General features: G+C 39.0%; 1 long non-coding RNA gene across 2 annotated transcripts in view; it reads left to right on the forward strand.

Annotated features, from left to right (window-relative positions):
• LOC144313767 (uncharacterized) overlaps positions 1-16079 on the forward strand; it is a 61754-nt gene extending 45675 nt beyond the window's left edge. The window contains exons 3-4 of one of the 2 annotated variants that reach the window (XR_013379402.1): positions 212-334; positions 1608-2153. This is a non-coding gene — a long non-coding RNA (uncharacterized LOC144313767). Of the gene's footprint in view, positions 1-211; positions 335-1607; positions 2154-15954 lie in introns of those variants that run through there. The other variant, XR_013379401.1, reaches the window with a different exon arrangement.
• The last annotated feature ends 221 nt before the right edge of the window (positions 16080-16300 follow it).

Here is a 16300-nt window from a genome sequence, read left to right on the forward strand (position 1 = left end):
CTGGAATGTGCCCTCTCAGGGACTTCTGTCATCTGCTCTGCCCCAAATGGTCTTGCATCCCCATTCAGCCCATCCTTCAGCTCTCAACATGGATATCACCCCTCGGAATAGCTTTCCCTAAAGCCTCCCTTCCCTGCTGCACCTTATATTTGCCCTAAAAGGATGCTTATCCTGGGCAACTGTCTGTTAATTGCATGTTTGTTTCTTCTAGGATGCCGGAAAAGCATCAGGAAAAGCAGAAAAGTAGGAGTCCCCATCATTCTCATTCACGTTCCGATTTCCACAAACTGTCATGGAATCTGACACAAAATGGTGCTCTGCAAGTGTTTGAAGAGTAAGATACCTTAAACCCGATAACAATTCTAACTCAATTCGTATCCTCTCTCAGTACATTTCAGTACACTTCTGGATGCAGGGGATAGAGTGGTAACACGGATCAGAACAATGTCCATCCCTCATAGAATATATATTCTAGTGAGGGAGATAAGCAAAGAAGTAAGCAAGTAAACAGGCATTATCAATCAGGTAATATGTAGTACTGTTCATAAATATAAAGCTAAGTAAACAGAAAGAGTCACAGGAATTCCACTTTAAATAAGATAGTCAGGAAATGCTCACCAAGAAAGAGCTCTGAGGTTAAAGGAAGAGTGGGAACCACACCCTGGGTGTTGTGTACTATGAGAGCACTTCTTGTGAGAGCCAAGGCCTTCGTTCCAATCCTGCCTTTGCCAGATCACTCTGCCTCCTTTCTCATCCATCCAGTGTCACTACACACTTCATACGGTTATCATGAAAATTCACCACAACAAACATGCAAAGCATTTATAATGCCTTGGAACATACTGGATCTGCCCAATAAATGTCAGCTTGTCTCTGGGGGAAGATCATCCCAGGCAGAGAGAACAGGAAGAACAGAAGGCCTGGCAGCAAGAACACTTCTTTTGAAATGTGCGAGAAATGGCATAGGGACTGAAATGGAGCAAGTAAGAAGTAAAGACTATCAAACAAGACTAGAGAGGTTCCCTAGACCAGATCATATAAGCCTTGATGAGGAAAGCTAAATTGCTGACAGGTAATAGTATAGCCTGGACTCTACCCAAATATTTTGATTATAGATCTAGCCATCTTCAACTATAGAATGCTGTTCTCCTAAATGACTTATTAAGGCTCCTCCAAATACTAAGACTTTTAAGGTCAGGATCCTCAATTTTGCCATGATGAGCAAAGGCTATCAATATTCTTTTACTAATAACTGGCCTAGCTACTCCTTGGAAGGAAAAGATTAGTGTCTTATTTACAAATGAAAGACCAAATAAATAACTCCTTCACCCACGCTATAGCTCACTTATATGTAAAGTTCCCAGCATGTGTTGATGCTTTCTGCAATTTCTACACAAATTGCCACTTTACAAAATGGTATTGGATTATTGCTATATTCTTGGCATCAACTGTCATTAGTCTAAGCACATTCATTGAACACTTAAAGCTTTTCTTAAATAATGCAAAGACAGTTTACCACTTGTGAGAATCGCAGAACCTGTGTTTTATTTATTTATTTATTTAGTATTATTTATTTGTTTGTTTGTTTATTATTTATTTTCCTTCAGAGATACCAGTAGCCATCACAACTGAGGAGGCAAGATACTCATGTCGGAAATGGTTTTTATATCATGTCTACTCTGTTGGAGCCATAGTGCTTTCCATTTAAATGATCAAGTTAAGGTAGGAGGTAACTAATTTAAAACACTCTCTAAATCAGAAGCCAGCTGTGTCCCATTTGCCAAGTAACAAACAAATTTTGTACAAATCCAAGAGCAGCAAACTCATCAAAGGGCATGGACTCTTAGAGATTCACGGGATTCATGGCACAGACTGGAGAGGCACTGATTTAAGACAAGTTCTTGGTTTCTAGGATAGAGACAACATCTCAGACATACCATCCATAAATAGAGAAGTGATGGTACCGAAACGAGGTTCAGTTGGGTAGAGACAGAGATTCTCTTCTGGTTTGCTCTTGATCTATCCAGTCAAAGAATAACTGGGTCCTCTCTTTGGCTGATTTATTTTTTAAATGACAAAGACTTAGTCAAAAGCAAAAGGAAAGAACAATAGAGAGAGAGGCATCATCATCATCATCATCATCACCATCATCATCACCATCATCATCACATGTTATCTTTGAAAGCAAGTATACTATTCTTACATTCATGATCATGAATAAATTAAAACAAACAAAACTGCCACTCGGTATTTGTTGCCCTCTTTATTCAAATTTGTGAAATCTCTTCAACACAGCAGTTGCCAAACAGATATTAAAGGTAAATGTTGTTGTTGTTGTTGTTGTTGTTGTTTTTAGAAGACAAGATGGTAGATCACAAACTCCAACAGTAAAGTAGTAATCTTTTGTCCTACTGGACATACCCATGGTTTAGGAACATACCCGAGACAAACTAGGAGAAAGAGACCACTAGTGATTCAAGCATTTGTGGTTCAAATTTAAACTATAATTAAATGTAAAATTTTAATGTAGATAAAAACAATGAAAATTGGCCTTGCTTCTGAGCAAAATTATAATGGACTATATTTTAAGACAGTCAACCAAATGGAGAAGAATAATTTAAAACAATGAACATTATTAACTTCAACGAAGTTTTACTGAGCATCTTGTATGTGCCTAAATAACCAAGAATAGCAATATAAAAACCATCACCCTTGTCCTCAAGTAGACTTAACATCTCAATATCTATTAAACATCAGTCATTCATAAATGACCTAAATGCCTTTCCTCTTATCTAAATACTAAATTTTAATAATTGTTATTAAATAACATTAAGTTGACCCAATTTTTTAAATACATATTTTATTATAAATTTAAACAATGATATACTTGAAAACTTATGTTTATTTTGTTTTATTATCTTTTTAAAAATACTTATTTATTCTCTCGTTTTTTATATACTTAATACTGTGGTAGTCACATATGTTTCTCCTTTACCACTAGGATTACCAAGAGTCACATTTCTCCTCTTCATTGAAATTAGGCATGACAATGTGACTTGCTATGGCCAATAAAAATATGAAGCAAAAGTGATACATGTAGAATCTTTTAACTGTTGCTGTTTGATTCACTGGTCCACTCTTCCCTGATGGAAGCATGTGCTTAGATGGAGGAAGCATATTGGAAGGCTTAGAATAGCTGCTTCAAATAGTCACCTGAACCAGCCACTGACTTGTCACGAGCAAGAAATAAACTTTTGTTGTAATTATGCTAATGAGATTTAGTGACTTACCACAGCATCACTTAGCCTACCCTGACTAATATGATATTACTTGTAGTGTGATTTTATGCTTATTGATTTCTTTCTTTGAGAGTCTCTCCCACTAATATCCAAGCTAAAAGGGCAAGGAATTTATCTATCGTCTTCACTGTTAAATCTCCAGCACCCAGAACAATCCTTGGGATTTAATAGACATTTAATAAATATTTGTTAGATAAATGAGTAAAATATTAATTTAAAATCATCTAATTTATCTATCAGTGGTTAAAATGCAATACTTCATGAAATAGAAGGGAAATGAGGCTTATACTTAAAATGGAAAAAATGTTTAAGTCTTCTAGGAGGAAAATTGCTACGAGTGGAACTACTAAATGTTCAGAGACAGGGAAGGTTTTTCTGTACTGATCATATAGATGGCCTTTCATATACTAGATGCTGTACTAGAATTTCATAAATGTTTCCCCAGTTAGAACTTAACAAGTTACTGGAAAATGGGTATGATTCTCCCTACTTTTTAGTTGAGCAAATTAAGAAGGAAAGGGTTTAGCTATCCAAACCAAATTAATACAGTTGTAACGTGGTAGGGGAATATTCCTAAGTCACATCTGCATAAAGCCCAAACCCAGATTTTTTTCTCAGCATCACTTGATGGAGATCTTAAATGTTTTATTCCAAAACTAGATTAAGATAATCTTTGTGTTTACAACAGAAAACTCACAGTATACATAAAAGTCCTAAATAAGTCAGTGTGTTTTCATAGAAACAGATGGTACTGAACAGAGAAAAAACTGGAAAGAAAGAACATGGCCTTCTATCAAATAGTATAAACACTATTTGGACCACAGATGTGATGGTTAATTGTATGTGTCAACTTGGCTAGGCTATAGTGCCCAGTCATTTGGTCAAATACCAGTCTAGATGTTGCTGTGAGGTATTTTTCGATGTGGTTTACATTTACATGAGTAGACTCTGAGTAAAGCACCTTATTCTTCACAATGGGACTGAACTTCATCCAAAAACGTAAAGGCTTTAAGAATGAAGACTGAGATCCTTTTAGAAGGAAGAAATTCTGTCTCCAGACTGCCTTTGGCTTCTAGATTCAACATCAGCTCTTCCTGAGTCTTCAGCCTGACAACCTGACCTGAAGTTTGGGGATCCACTCCCACCCCCCAGAATCACATGAGCCAATTCCTTTAAGATTCTCTTTGCATACAAACACATCTTACAGGTTATGTTTTTCTGGAAAACCCAGACAAATACACTAGGTTAATAAAATGAAATAAATGACAGCAATGAAGGTCAGTGATATAGGCACTCTTACACATTCCTAGTAAATATCTATAATGGTTCTAATAGAGCTTAACAAAATGTATAGCCTTAAAACTTTTCATCCTTGTCAGTCCCAGTAATTTCGGTTCTAGGAATCCAAACAGATCATCACTAGACATTTAGGAATAGGTAATTGGAGAACTCTGAGTATCCAACTCTAGTTTGGTTAAGTAAATCACAGTACAGAGTATGATTCAACCATTAAAATGATACTTAAGAAATACTTTAACATATGGGAAATGCTTAAGTCAAATAGCTAATGAAAAAATCAGAATACAGGGACACCTGAGTGGCTCAGCAGTTGAGTGCCTGTCTTTGACTCAGGGGGTGATCCTGTGGTCCTGGGATCAAGTCCCACATAGGGCTTCCTGCATGGAGCCTGCTTCTCCCCCTGCCTATGTCTCTCTCTCTATCTCTCATGAATAAATACATAAAATATTTTTTAAAAAAGAAAAAATCAGAATACAACCTTGTATATACAGTAGGTTTCCAACTATGAACTAAAAACACATAGACAAGACAATAGAACAACTACATCGAAGTAACAATAGTGGAAATGTTTCCTCTATGATAGTGTTATTGGTGATTTTACTTTTTTTCCTTATCCCTCCAGAAATCCCAGCATTTTTCAAATTTGTCTTAAAATTAGCATATATTTCATTATTTAAAATAAATATTATTTTTAAAGAATTCTCTTAGGTAAGTATATTCTTAAGATTTTTGTTGTTGTTGTTGTTGTTAGCTGACAGGACATTTTAAAACACCCAGATATGACATTAAAATAAATTGTGTGTGCACTTGAAATAGCCATTTCCTTCTTACCTGAATCAGACATCACTTTAAGAAAAGTTTACCTTTCTTTAAAGACTGGGAGCATAAATTCTATAATTTAACAATGACAAAACTCTGATTTAAGGCCTATAACCAAATATTCTCATTTAAAGAAAGAAAAACAGCTACCAACGGCAAAGGACATATCTTTGCAGACACTACAGTAAACCTACATAAGTATCTAAAACATTAATTTTTTAAATATCCACTAATTCTGCCTTTGCATTTCTTTCTCATAAGTTTATTTGTAAACATCAGTTTGCTTACAATATGCTGTAGAAACAGGGAATTTCTTTCTTTCTTTCTTTCTTTCTTTCTTTCTTTCTTTCTTTCTTTCTTTCTTTCTTTCTGGGGGGGTGGCTATCACTGTCTCCTTGTATATTTCCGTGCAAAGAATTCCACTATTTGCAGACCACTGAGCCAACTTTGTCTTCATGTAGCTGGCAGATTCTTGTGGCCTTCTTACAAACATACCTTCCGCCATGACTTTTGCCAGCAGTGAACCAGAGCTTTAGAAAACACCAACTAACAGCCTCAAAGTCAGGACAGATGAGTAGCTGCTTTGTCACATGAGAAACACATTTTCCTAAAAGGAATATCATTACTTTGTATTCACTATTCAGCTTCCAGCTGCCAAAAGCTAAGCAAGGTAGGTCAATATGACCACATTTGATTGGCTGGGCTGAGCCTTCTCTCTAGAAACATCTGCAGAAGTCCAGGCTAAAAGTTCACTACTAATTAGAATCACCATGCTGTACACCTAAAACTAACATAATATTGTATGTCAACTATATTTCAATTAAAAATTTTTTAAAAAGAAATTAAAAAAGAAGAATTACTGGATAAAATACAAGATATCCAGTTAAACTTGAATTTCAGACAAACGATGAATACATTTTTTAAAAAGATTTTTTATTTATTTATTTATTTATTTATTTATTTATTTATTTATTTATGAGAGACACAGACAGAGAGAGAGAGGCAGAGACACAGGCAGAGGGAGAAGCAGGCTCCATGCAGGGAGCCCGATGTGAGACTCGATCCCAGGTCTCCAGGATCACACCCTGGGCCGAAGGCAGGTGCCAAACCGCTGAGCCACCCAGGGATCCCGATTAATACATTTTTAATACAAATTATGTCCCGCCCAAATATTGCACATGGCACTTCTCATGAAATATCTGGGCCATACTTTTAAAAAGCACTCAATGCTTATCTGAGACTTAAATGTACCTGGGTGTTACATACTTTTTATTTCCTAAAGCTAACAAACTTAATCCTAATTGATGCACTTAGAAGGTCTACAGGTCTTTTAGAATATATAAGAATTGGTAGAAAGTTCAAACTTAATGACAACGGAAATGCTTAATATATTCAATCCTCTTTACACTCAAACCACGTAAACCAAAAATGTAAGTCTCATTTTAAGTCTCTTAAGAAGAATCCATACACTGATCTCTGGGTTTTTTGTTTTTTTTTATGATTGTAAACTTGTTTTTTTTTTTCCTTTTACACTAGGAAACATTTAAATTTTTTCTTAAGTTGTTATTCAACCCAATAAAGTACCTATCAAAAATGACAGATGCCTAGATCCTATCCCTGATATCAGAAAGTTGCAACCTAGAGAACCAGACAAAAGCACAAAATAATAGAGAAAAGGAGACCAAGGCAGTTCTCCTGTGTCCATGATCAGTGTGTACTGCGATCAAGAATAAGTGTCTAGCAACTGTATAGTAATTTGTCAGCAGAAGTTTATGTCTCTTGTCTCCAAGAAATAAAAGTTTGGACTTGTATTTTGAAAGTCTACACTTCATTTTTTCTAGTAATTTCTATCGCACATTACAGAGATATCAGCTGAGGTCAATTAGAAATAAACAAAAACCTGTCTTTCATGACAGTTTGAAAAGGGCTGATCTAGAAAATATTCAATTGTCTTATTTCCTTTCATTTCCATTTGCACATTTCTAGTGGTGGAGAAGTTGCATCGATGTGTTTTCTGATTGAGATACAAGGAATAATGAAACTCATATGAACTACAAAGGAAAAATGCAATTCTCTCAAATTTACTTTTCTTGTCTTCCTAACTCACTTTTTAAAAATCTATTCCTTACCCTCTAACCTATGTCACCTTCCTGACCCCAAGGACAATATTTAAGAGTACCAAACCCAAAGCCAGGAGATGTGAGACTTGTTGCTTGGGACCCTGGATAGAATGATTCCCCAGCCAAAGCCTCTTGTGTAAAATGCAGGTTGTAATGAGGTCATCTAAGGTCGTTTCCTAACTCCAATAGTCCACGATGCCGGGATGTGCTTGTTAAACTCCGATGACACCGCATCATTTTAGCTCCAGGGATACACTGGCTGGCCCCTGGGGTGGATGGCGAGCTTCAGGCCAATAGCACAAGCTTGACACGCTTCAGCCAGGGGCTTTATGTGACGCCCAGCCATTCCCAACAGCTGTAGGCTGGTAGGCCCCAAGTCCAAAAATAGCCCCACAAATTATGATTTCCCTTCTAGAGATGACATCTCTGTGAATGGCACTAAATCAAGGCCAAGCAGTTAGGCTGACACTCTAGCCAATGCCTCGAAAACAGCTCAATCCCTGGAAGTCTAGGTGTACCATCCATCCCACCCAGGGCTTTCAGTATTTGAATGTTGATGCTCATTCTGCAGTCAGGAAACATAATTATTCGTTTTTCTTTAAGGAAGTTTATGACCAAAGGTAATGGGGGGGACATAAATGTACTGACTGTTTACTGACACTCATAAATGCTATGAACACAGACATATAATTGTCTCCTGAAGATCTGCTCTTGTAGTGTAGAATCTTCATTTTTAGCAATTTAACTACTGAAAGTTTACCCACCTTGAGGAGAATTATTTAGTGGAAAATAAAACTTAGCGCCTATTTCATTCCCTGCTCCAACAACTTTCATCCTTTCAGAAAACTGGCTTTCCCATAAAATTTGCAGAAGGTAGCTTGTTATATAGGGCTAGTAAAACTAAGAGGTAATTAGTACAAACCAAACCTCTAAATAATAATGTCAAGTTTTAACATTTGCAGAGTTCTGGATCAACATTAACTAATAACTTCTCTCTCTGTTTTCCTCTGTGAGAAAAAAACTTTGTTATTCACAAATTATCAAGATAGAAAACAAAACAAAGAAATTGGTTTTGGCTAATTAGAAAAAAAAAACAAGAAAGAGGAAGAAGAAGAAGAAGAAGAAGAAGAAGAAGAAGAAGAAGAAGGAGGAGGAGGAGGAGGAGGAGGAGGAGGAGGAGGAGGAGAAGAAGAAGAAGAAGAAGAAGAAGAAGAAGAAGAAGAAGAAGAAGAAGAAGAAGAAGAAGAAGAAGAAGAAGGAAGAAGAAGAAGAAGAGGAAGAAAAGAAAGAAAAAAAAGGTAAGCAGCTCAGGTCAGAATTCAGCAAGTGCAAGCAAATGTTTACACCTGTTCAGAGTTAAGAACAATGGTCACTTATGACTAGGATGGACCATTAGGTCACACTGAGCTCATTTTTAGGAGACCGTCCAGGAAGGCTTGGCATTGCAGAATGGGAGAAACCAGTGTGAAATCCCTAGACTTTTGGATTACTGCTCTCCTACCTTAACTGCTGCAATGACAGGTACATATGTGTGTGCAGGGGAGGAGGGACAGAGATGCTGCAAGTAACTCAGTGTGTACATGGCCTGCCTGTAGCTCTCCCCCAACCCCCCAATGGGCAGCTGTGCTAAATTTGTCAGTTAACCTTGCCTTACCCCTTCCAGGAGTGGCCGTACTGTCAGGGTCCCCAGGATGTCACCTCTTGGCTAGCAAAGAGAGTTAAAAGTGAACCACCCCAACAAAGGAAAAAAAGAACAATGCTGAATAAGACCCCTTACCAGCTCATCTCTTTTCCTTCCTCTCCAAATTCAGTAGGAAAGAGAATTGAGAGCTTGTCAGGATTAGCTGCATGGCATTAAACAGTCCCTCCCAGGGAAGGCACAGAGAAGAGACTCCCTGCTACCTTGCTTTGGGGAGTGGCCCATAGGAACCCAGTGTCAGCAAGTCTCCAAAAAAGCAGCATCTGGAAAAGGAGACATCTCGCCCAGAGATGCCTCTTTCTTCCTCCCCTCCCAGACCTTAGGCTGAAAACATTGAGTTCTCTTGGTCTATAAAGGAGGACATATTATTAAAAGGGCCATAGGCAAGCCCGTCTATTTCTCAATGTCCTAGAATGCCATCCAACCATCTGGGGTCAGATGCCCATTCTTCATCTCTCTCTGACTAGGGGGTGGGAGGCTCATGCCAATGCTTGAGTTCATTCTGATTTTAAGATTAAGACAGAGTCTTCTCTCCCCTCCTGAGAGAAAGGTACACAGGTGTCCAGAGAGAGGGAAACAGTCAGGGACCACTGTGCTAATGTGGACCTGTGGATCTGGTGGTTTTGACAATGGGAAAGGTTTTGACAATGGGAAACCAAAGGTGGTTCTGAAATGGGATCTGGTGTCCAGATCCAGCTTACTTATTTTTGCTGAAAACTTTAAAAATTAGTTTCCTGGTAAAGAAACAATGTTGTGTCAAGGTCCCTGGAAAAATCAAACAGTGTTATTCTGTAAGGTCTTAATGGGAGGATCTATCCATTTTGACCAGGGATAAATGTATTCGATTCAATATGTTTGGTTTGGGAAATCTCTTTTTGTCAAACCCAGGATAACCAATTGTCCATTATACCATGTCCTTGCTAAGAGAAGCTGATGTAGAAATATTTAACCACCCCATCCATAAACATTTCTTTCCTCCCAGAGCAGAAAAAGGCTGATCTTCTCAAGGCCTAATGTTATTTATTTTCCAGTGAAGGGATATGATTTTTATGCCAGGTACAGTTTTCCTTTAGCATTTTTAAGTGCCTGCTTTTTAAGTGACTCCTAGAACTGAGATCCTGACCACTTGCCCTTGTTAAATATCTGGTGATCCTTTTACCCAACAGATGGGAAGGGCCTCCTGATATGCCCCTGGCCTAATTTCAATTTGGGTAATTGCATTCTGTCGACTTGAAATTTCCCCACCAGTTTAACCTGCCTGGGATATGGTGCCTCCTTCTCGGTCCTGAACTGCCTGGCGTGCCGATGGAGGCTGGGGAACACCTGGTGCATTCCACCCCAGAAGTGGATACATTTTAGTGGCAGGTGCAAAGGTTTTCTTCAGCTGAATACAAATTCTAACATAGGAATGAGCCTCTTGGATGCTTTTTATTTTTATTTTTCTCAATGAACATAACTTTCGCAGAACCAAAAATATAAAAGCATCCAAAGCATCAATATGAATGGAAAAGAAAATACATGCTCACTAAAACCAATCTATTGTGTGATCATTTTGCATTCCGTGAATCTTACAATGCTTCTAGATTTGAATGTTGACAATAAGGATAAGTAATTCACATAAAGCAATCATTCCTTTTCTCAAAGAATTTTACACACAAATACATGTACACACGGGGGCACATGGGTATGTGCACACATCCTTCCATGCACGTATAGGGGTGTGTGTGTTTGGGTATACCAACTCTTACCTCCCTCTGGAGGGTCCTTTTTAGTTGGGAATAAAAACAGCTTTCCCCACAAAAATACCATGTTAGGCATTCTATGCATATCTTATTTGAGTAGGTAATACATTTAACTGTAAAGAGCTTATCTCCTGTAACAAACTGGAATCTTAGAAGGTATCCTATCCGTTTCTGTTTCCCTGGCACCTAGAACATAGTAGGTACTTAACTAATGGATTAAAATATAGACTACGTAGACAAACCTATTTAATCTTTAGCTCTAAGACCCAAAATGCAATTTAAGGACTGCAGGTCAAGGTATAGTTTTTTAAGGTACACCTTAAAACTCCGGGAACATTGGTGGCCCCAAAGTCACATCCCTTGGCTACCTGAGCTCTAGGAACAGTTACGTGCAAGCATAGGCTCACCTTGCAAACGACCAATACCATCTCTCAGAGGTGACTGCCAGAGATGCTGGTCTGCAGATGCAAGGTGAGTGCACCAAACCAGCAGTAAACCAGTGGAAGATAGGGGCTAGTAGAGAAATGCTCCTGCCTTCCAGACTTCAGGCAGACAATCCTGGAAGTCCTTCCATACCTTCTCTGCATATCTCCATAAAACTGAATCCCACTGACCAACCTCAGTTTTTTTTTTCTTTTTCTGTAATCTTTTTCTCAGTGACCTTGATAACACACCATTGTATTGGACATTTCTCCTTCCCATCTTCCCACTCCCTTGCTCCTGCTTCAGGGAATCACCTCTCAAATGGACTATCTGCCCCCTTGCCTCAGGCTCCGAATTTGGGGGAACCCAGACTCTAATGACTTAGGACATCACCATGCTGACAGTCACACCAGCAGACTATCCACATATGAACACATAGAGTACCTATTCCCCCACCATTCATTTTCTTTCCCTATCATAGGACAGATAAGCCATACACCAAGACCACTCTGATATATATATAGGCTGACAGATTATATGCTATATTTATGCCAGGAAAAAGGAGGAGAACTAAGATTGTGCCTTGATGTATTCTAACCATATTAGTTTAGCTCTAAATATCTTACCTTACCAATGGCTCAAGAGGCATTCCCAGAGTCTCATAATTAGTAGGACAGTCCAGATTCTGCCTCATTTTAGCCTCTGCAGGTCATCATAAATTAGCTTAGAGGCCCCAAGCCTCTGTATGACTCAAGCTGACTTGAATCCTAATTTGTACTATGCAGCAACCTTAGCAATGCCACTTGCATGCTTAAGTCTTTTGCTCTCTTGGCCCTTGGAAAAAACATATTTGCAGTAGCACCTGTCTCTGCCATCCCTGTTTAGTGTAGATCATCAATGGGTAGTGTCCTAACCTAAGAATACAGCCTGATGAAGACTTGGGTCCACCATGTAATGACTATGCATGTCATGAAGCCAAGGACGGGCTGCCACAGAGGAGGGCCAAGCCATCTTTGAGTTGACTGCCTCATACTCACTGGAGGGCTACCCTGTTGGCCACACTAGATAGAGAAATGCAGGGAATTCTCAGCAGTTTTGAAGACACCGGTGTTTAGACCTCTGGCTTCTTTAAGGGCAAATTGAGGCCAGTGCCTAGTATAGTAGCCAGAGTGGGCCTAAGGTGAGCTGAGGGACCAGTCTTTCAGTTCATGGAAAGGACTGTAGTACCTTTAAAGTAGTATTAGAGAAGACCCATGAGGGACATGGATCATCCTTTGATTTTCATAAAATTGATGATTTTTATAAGACTGTAAAAGCTCTACTTTCTCACTATAAAATGCAAAATTGCATTAAAACAATTGTATAAAAATTACATTAAACATACATCTCTTGGGATCCCTGGGTGGCGCAGCGGTTTGGCGCCTGCCTTTGGCCCAGGGCGCGATCCTGGAGACCCGGGATCGAATCCCACATCGGGCTCCCAGTTCATGGAGCCTGCTTCTCCCTCTGTCTGTGTCTCTGCCTCTCTCTGTGTGTGTGTGTGACTATCATAAATAAATAAAAATTAAAAAAAATTAAAAATAAATAAATAAAAGCTGCACTTAAAAAAATACATCTCTGATCCTATCTGATCCTATCACACAGAGGTAACAGCTATTAATATTTGCTCTATTTGTTTCTAGTTTTTCCTATGAATAATGAATATATATTTCTCTCTTTCTCTGTGTTGTCCCTCTTTCCATATATGTGAGATCTAGAAAAAATATTGTATTTCTGTGCACTTCCTTCTTCTGACAACATACCATGAACATTTTCTTTGAACACAGCACTTAATGGGGGCATAATATATAATCATAATATTTTGTAATTCTCTGTTACGGATGTATAAGGTTTTTTAATGTTTGTTATGTATAACCTTATATTTATATATATTTCATATATACATGTTTTGAAATCCCCCCCCTCAGTGTGGATTCTGGGATTCCTTTCTGCAACAAGGGCCAGATATCCATCAGTGGGCAGTGTCTGGGTCATCCACATGACCATGACAAGCCACCTTCTGTGTGTTGATATCTAGCCTCATGGTCACAAGATGACCACAGCAGTGTTGGCCACGTTATAATCGCCCACCTCAAGTGGTTTCTTCTTCCTCTGGTATCTTTTAAAAATGTAAGAAATCTTACTAAAGGCTCCTGCCCTCAACAGTCTGCTCCTCACAGTTCATTGGACAAAACGGGTCACGTGCAATTTCCCAACTCATTCACTGATGCAGATGGAAGGGTAATGATTGGTTTAGACTACGTAAGACACACCTCCCTCTGAGCCTAGGCAAAAGATCATTGGCTCCAAGCAAACAGCGGCATATGGCTGGAGAATGGAACATGTGCTGTGGACAAGAAGTGGAGTCCTCCTGAAAAGAAAGGGGGACTTAAAGAGGAACTATATTCAGGGAGGCAAGAAGCAATTGTCTCCAATATAAATTAAACTTGTTTCGTTATCTTCTCACCTACATTATCACGCTCTCTTCCCCGATAACATTGTCCTTCCTTAATTTACCAGCTAGACACTCCTTTTTAATCAAATGTGTGCTGGTTATCCATGAATCTCTAAAAAGTTAACTGAAAAATTAACATCATAATGATAATGAGTTTAAGGTCTTGCTCTCCTTGGGGGCATTTCTGTTCTAAAAGGCAGTTCTGAAAGATATAATCATCTTCACGATCTATAAGACCAAAGTAGAAATGGTAGTATGGCAGGCAAGAAAGGATTCAAGACCCACTGTGACCCTCCTACCTTGCTCACCTTGCTCACTCTGTTACACTCACACTGGCCTCCCTGCTGTCTCTCCAGGAAGCCAGGATACTTACACCTGGGAGCCTTTGCACCTGACTTCCCTCTGCCTGAAACAAGCTTTCTCTAGATAGCCTCAGGGCTTAATTCCTTGCTTCTTATAGTTTTCTTACCCATAAGCCACCTTATTAAAGAGGCTTTCCTTGATCCTCTTACATAACATAGTACCTTCACTTCACTCTGTAGCCTATTACCCTACTTTCCACATATTTGGCACTTATAACCACCTGACATGGTATGTAGGTGTTTACTATCTTTCTCCTAAATAGAGAGTAAATCCTATGAGACTAGAGTTTATGTTTTTTTAGATTGATTTCTTTTTTTTAATTTATTTATGATAGTCACACACACACACAGAGAGAGAGAGAGAGAGAGAGATGCAGAGACACAGGCAGAGGGAGAAGCAGGCTCCATGCAGAGAGCCCGACGTGGGACTCGATCCCGGGTCTCCGGGATCGCGCCCTGGGCCAAAGGCAGGCGCTAAACCGCTGCGCCACCCAGGGATCCCCGAGTTTATGTATATTCATTGTTCGTTCCTCTGAGCCTAGACACAGTGCCTAAAAAGCAGGCATTCCATTGCTAAACATTGATTGAGCTGCATCAGAATAGAAGCCTGATGGCAAGTGATGCAGAGCATTTTCTCATGTGCGTGTTGGCCATGTCTATGTCTTCCTCTGTGAGATTTCTGTTCATGTCTTTTGCCCATTTCATGATTGGATTGTTTCTTTCTTTGGTGTTGAGTTTAATAAGTTCTTTATAGATCTTGGAAACTAGCCCTTTATCTGATATGTCATTTGCAAATATCTTCTCCCATTCTGTAGGTTGTCTCTGAGTTTTGTTGACTGTATCCTTTGCTGTGCAAAAGCTTCTCATCTTGAGAGACCACCTCACAACAGTGAGATTGGGGAAAATTAACAAGGCAGGAAACAACAAATGTTGGAGAGGATGCGGAGAAAAGGGAACCCTCTTACACTGTTGGTGGGAATGTGAACTGGTGCAGCCACTCTGGAAAACTGTGTGGAGGTTCCTCAAACAGTTAAAAATATACCTGCCCTACGACCCAGCAATTGCACTGTTGGGGATTTACCCCAAAGATACAAATGCAATGAAACGCCGGGACACCTGCACCCCGATGTTTCTAGCAGCAATGGCCACGATAGCCAAACTGTGGAAGGAGCCTTGGTGTCCAACGAAAGATGAATGGATAAAGAAGATGTGGTTTATGTATACAATGGAATATTACTCAGCCATTAGAGATGACAAATACCCACCATTTGCTTCAACGTGGATGGAACTGGAGGGTATTATGCTGAGTGAAGTAAGTCAATCAGAGAAGGACAAACATTATATGTTCTCATTCATTTGGGGAATATAAATAATAGTGAAAGGGAATATAAGGGAAGGGAGAAGAAATGTGTGGGAAATATCAGAAAGGGAGACAGAACGTAAAGACTGCTAACTCTGGGAAACGAACTAGGGGTGGTAGAAGGGGAGGAGGGCGGGGGGTGGGAGTGAATGGGTGACGGGCACTGGGGGTTATTCTGTATGTTAGTAAATTGAACACCAATAAAAAATAAATTAAAAAAAAAAAAGAATAGAAGCCAATGGGACCTAATCCTGTGTAGGCATCTTTCTGTCATAACTCTGATGCCCACAGTAAGTCTAAGGAGGTCATATTTTCTTTTTCACCTATTTCCCTGTAGGCAAGACCTTCATTTTCCAGGATGCACTGTGTAGCTGTGTATGTCTTGAAATCTGAACAGTATCTATCTCTCTACTATGAAATAAAAGGCAAGTCCCAACTTAAGACACATCCTATAACTTGTAATACTATCTAATTAATAAAATGTGTTTCAATTCTGATTAAAATTTATCTTGAGTGCCAGAAATACTCATAAAAGCATATCTAAAAGCTACAAGGAAATAAGGTAATGTAATTATTCAACAATAACTTAAGAAGTACATTACCATGTGACTTGGAGCTCCCATCTAATGCTCTGGTTGAGACAGATACACACACACACACACACACACACACACACACACAGA

Source organism: Canis aureus, chromosome 5 (genome assembly GCF_053574225.1).
Source record: "Canis aureus isolate CA01 chromosome 5, VMU_Caureus_v.1.0, whole genome shotgun sequence".
In the NCBI taxonomy this organism is placed as follows: domain Eukaryota; kingdom Metazoa; phylum Chordata; class Mammalia; order Carnivora; family Canidae; genus Canis; species Canis aureus.